A 5,393-nucleotide genomic window follows, 5' to 3' on the forward strand; every position below is an offset into this window, starting at 1 on the left:
CACTGTTTGGTTGCGATCAAACATTATGATGAGCTGCGGTTCATCGGTCGGTTGCGATCGACCCCTTCGTGTTGTGATACGAGGCAGGGTGCTGCGAGGTCGTGTCAGAGCTATATGCGCTGACCCTCATGTTTATGTATTGATACTATTTGAGGATTCTAGAAGTAAGCCTGTGCACCTGAGTTCTCTAGCTCAGGTGTGGCATAGCACCCTGTACTCTTATGTATGTTTTGGGATTTATGAGCATTTACCTTTATTATATAAGCGTCAAAAGTTTAAAATTTTCGGGGTGTTACAGTTGGTATCAGAGCCTAAGTTTGACCCTACGATAAGACTCTTAAGACTAGACTTTAAGACAATAGGCTTGAACTTTAGGTATTGATGAACGTAGGACTCAAGAACTTTAGGACGCACGGTAAGACTGTGAAACCTACACATAATTCTCCCTCACTTTACCCTTCACTTATCTAAAGGGAACTTTCCTCCGCTTATCACGCCAAAGTAAGGATACAAAACTCTCGCCTAACATCCCTATAAACATTGACCCAGAAGGACGACGACATGGCACCAAACAGAAGACAATCAAGGACACCGGAACCCAACATACACGACCCTCTAACCCAAACCCTGCAGCAACTGACACAAGTCACCCAAGCACTAAGCGACGTGGCTCTTCGCAATAACAGACCCCCACCACCTCCATCAAACACGAACTCGGACGTCGCCCGACAAGTTTCGAATCATCGACCCCCCACGTTTTCAGGAGAAGAAGACCCCGTGATCCTGGAGGAATGGATCCGGACCCTCGACAAAATTCTAGGGCTAGTGGAATGCCCAGAGGAACGTCGCGTGGAGATAGCCTCGTTCTACTTCGGACACGAGGCAGACCTTTGGTGGATCCACGAGGGACTCGCTTACCGACAAGAACAAGGGTTCGACTGGGAAAACCTCAAAACACGTCTACGAGAGCGATTCTATCCAACACACGTGAAAGCATCTATGCACGAAGAGTTCCTCCATCTGAAACAAGGAACGACCACCGTCATGGAATACCATAGACGATTCCTAGAACTAGCACGCTTCGCACCAGAACTAGTCCCCACAGAGGTAACCAAAATAGAGAGATTCGTATCGGGCCTCAACTTCGAAGCCCGAAAAGCACTAGTGGTAAGCAGACCCCGGACCCTCAACGAGGCTTACTCCAGTGCCGCAAATCTCTATCGAATCCAACTGCTACAACGAGGGGTTCAAGAACAGATACGGAAAAGAAACATCGGAGGTGGGACACCACCCGTAAAAAGGACAAGAAACGACACCAACACAAGACCAAGTAACCTGGCCAGCCAAAGACCACCCCTAGGAAGCAATGAAGCTAACACAAGAAGCTTCCCTTGCCCAAAATGCAACAAAAGCCATAGAGGCAAAGACTGCATGAGCAATCCCTGGCGATGCTACAACTGCGGGGAAGAAGGACACAAGGCCTTCTAGTGCACTCAACCCCAAAGGCCACGCACCACCACCATGGGTCAACACGGGGGCACCACTCACCAAGGAAACTACGACGCTCCCGGAAAGATATTCGTCATGAGCCGCACCCAGGCCGAACTCGGATGGACAAGTTAAGGAAAGACCTCTAAGTTGAAGTCTTAAGAAAGACAAGATAAGAAGGGAACTTTAAGTGGAAATCTTAGAAAGGATCAGATTAGGGAAAGAGCCCTAAGTTATGAATTTGAGATGAGAAAGACTCTAAGTTCAGTGATTAAGTATGAGAATCAGAGTTAAGAAGAACTCTAAGTATCAATTAGGAACGCGGTGAGGTTGTGAGTTTTCATTGCGTGTGCTTAACTGTTTATGTGCTTTATCAATGTGTTTAAAGTGCTTTTGCTTATCTTTTGAAAGTAAAGTAGAGAAGTTATCAGTGAGAAGTTGAAAGTGAAAAACCAAGAGTTTGAAAGCTAAAAGCTAAGAGTTTGAAAGTTGAAAGTAGAAGTGAAAGCTGAAAGTGAAAAGCTAAGAAAGCTAGAAGTTAGAATGTGAAAGAAAAACCTTGTGAAGTTGATAACAGTAAGAAGTATACAAGTTTATACCTATGTGTGTTTATGTGATTTGATTTGCTTGTTTAGATCTGTGGTTGTTGTACCTTGTTAATGTGCACATAAGCTCCTTGTTATTCATTCCTTGTTATTGAGCTATTGAGCTAATGCTTCGAGATCATCTCTCTTTTATATCTTCCTTTGGAATTCACGAGTGTCGATCTATTACTTGAGATTAAATCCTTATTGCATCTTTATTTGGAATCCGTTAGTATTGAGTTATTTCATTGAGATTATTCTTTGTTGTGTCCTTCTCTAGGAATTCGATCCACAACTTTTGTTTCACAAGACTTTGTAGAATCTTAGAAAATCGTGACTTCGATAATCATGACTTTGGTTGTAACCAATAGTACTCTCGAGTTTCAATTTGGAAACCTCTTACTTTCCTCTTCTGTGAAGTCAAATTCAACATGGTGTCGATAAACGAATAAAACAAATGAATATTCAAAGTAATGTAAAACCATTAAATCTTTCAATTTAAACAAAAGATAGAAATTTAAATTTTTAAATATAAAATCAATATGCTTATTTGTACAGTTGACTGAATATGCTTATTACCAATTAATTATATTACCAATTATATTATAAAATATCATATATATTATTACCCATTATGCTATTATGTTATTACCTAATTAATATATGTTCTACGCGGTATTATCAATAGCATATTTAATTAATTGACTATAAAAGTTTGACCGGAAAAATGAAATAGGATATATATATATATATATATATATATATATATATATATATATATTAGGTATTATTTTTATAATTAAGGTATAATATTATTAAATTGAGATTATTTAAAATATATAGATCCACGTTAAGAAAAATCTTATTAATTTCGGATATTAAAACTACGTATTTATATTAAAGGTGAAATTATAAATAATTAAGTTTCAATAAGTTTAGTTATTTCCTAAGTTATATATGGTTAGTAATGAATATTTTCCTATATTAGATTATGCTTATATATGATTTGCTCGCATTAATCATCACTATATTAGATATATATATATATATATATATATATATATATATATATATATATATATATATATATATATATTAAATCTAAATATATGAATAATATTTATTCAATATTATTATGAAAGTTTTACAATTATAGCTTTGTATATGAAAAACATTGAAACTTGAGTAGCTTAAATCAAAATTATTAAAAATAATGTGTGTACAGTACAAAAAAATTATACTTGCTTTAATAATTAATTATTAATATAATTAACCAATATAAATTTACAATTATTAATAATTATTTATGGTAATTATTCGACATTAAAAAAAGATAAATAAAAAGAATAAGAAAAACAGAAGAGGAAAGAATATATAGATGCCATATGATATCTTACATAAGGTGATTAGGATTACGTTATACAATGATCAATCACTTCAGGATTACAGATAGGGAAATATATATGTCGATTAGAGATACACACATACTAGAACTATAACACCATAAGAGTCCTAACACGCCCCCTCAAGCTCAGGTGGGAGCAACAACCTGCAGCTTGTCACGCAAGAACGCAAAACGCGGAGCAGCGAGCGGCTTTGTAAAAATATCGGCCAATTGGTCTTTAGTCGAAATAAAGTTCACCTGAAGGTCACCCGCAGCTACTTTGTCACGAACAAAGTGATAGTCAATCTCAATGTGCTTTGTACGAGCATGGAAAACAGGATTGGCACACATATAGGTGGCACCCAGATTGTCACACCATAACTTCGGGATAGGCACAGGATCCACACCTAATTCACGCAACAAGGACACAACCCACGTGACCTCAGCACAAACATCTCCAAGTGCCTTGTACTCAGCCTCAGTAGACGACCTGGCAACTGTGCGCTGCTTCTTCCAAACCCAAGAAACAAGATTAGCACCTAGAAAAACCGCAAAGCCACTGGTAGACTTCCTATCCAGAGGACAACCAGCCCAATCCGAATCAGAGAACGCATGAATATCACAGTTAGAAGATTTACGCAGCTGCAGACCGTAGTGAATAGTCCCCTTAACGTACCGTAACACTCTCTTTAGCTGAGACCAATGAGCCTCAGTCGGGGCATGCATGTGTTGACACAACAAGTTCACCGCATAAGACAAATCCGGACGAGTCACCGTCAAATACTGCAAAGCACCAGCTAGACTCCTATACTTCGTGAGATCGCCAAACGGCTCATCGGCACCCACTACAGGGCGTGAAACAGGAACTGGAGTGGCTAAAGGCTTACAATCAGACATCCCTGCTCGTTTCAAAATATCTGTCATATAACGCTTCTGAGATAGAAGCATGCCCACACTAGTCGGAACTGTCTCAATGCCCAAGAAGAACCCCGGAGCACCCAAATCACGAATCTTGAACGCAGCAGACAATTTGGATATGAGAGAGGAGACCAAGGACGGATCACTCCCCATAACCAAGATGTCATCCACATACACCAACAAGTAGACCCTCAGATCACCCTGCGAGAAAATAAAAAGAGAGACATCCGTCTTGGATGCCCGAAAACCAACGGATAGCAAGAAAGTGTGTAACCGTGTAAACCAAGCCCGAGGAGCCTGCTTTAAGCCATACAAGGACTTCTGCAAAAGACACACATGACCAGGAAATTCCTTATCTGCATACCCAGGCGGTTGATGCATGTAAACTGTCTCAGCAAGCATTCCATTCAGAAACACATTATGCACATCAAGCTGGCGAATGACCCAGCCAGAGGTCAGCGCCAAAGACAACAGCAACCGAACCGTGGTTGGCTTGACCACGGGACTGAACGTATCAAAAAAGTCCTGTCCAGCCACTTGGTTGAACCCCTTAGCCACCAATCGAGCCTTGTGCCGCTCAATTGTGCCATCAGCTTTCCGCTTGGTGCGAAAGACCCATTTGCAGCCCACAACATTCATCCCTGCACAGTGAGGCACCAGCCGCCACGTCTGATTCTGCAACAAAGCATTAAATTCGGCATCCATAGCCCCCCTCCATTCCGAAAACCGAACGGCCTGTGTATAGCAAGTAGGATCCGAAGGACACACCTCTGCAGACAAAGCAACCAACACCGCATCGTCGGTTCGAGCCCTGCTCCTAGTGACCACAGGAGCTCGAGCAGGAGGCTGAGATCTAGCTCTGGGTGCACGACGGCGAGCCGCAGGAGGGGCACGAGGGCGAGTCGCAGGAGGAGCACACTCATCAGGCACAGGAGGAACCACAGAAATCACACCCGGAGCCCGCACACGAGAGACAGCCCACGGCTCGGGAGGCATAACAACTGGCGGCTGCAAAACAG

The sequence above is a fragment of the Ipomoea nil genome, unplaced genomic scaffold (assembly GCF_001879475.1).
Source record: "Ipomoea nil cultivar Tokyo-kokei standard unplaced genomic scaffold, Asagao_1.1 scaffold0276, whole genome shotgun sequence".
In the NCBI taxonomy this organism is placed as follows: domain Eukaryota; kingdom Viridiplantae; phylum Streptophyta; class Magnoliopsida; order Solanales; family Convolvulaceae; genus Ipomoea; species Ipomoea nil.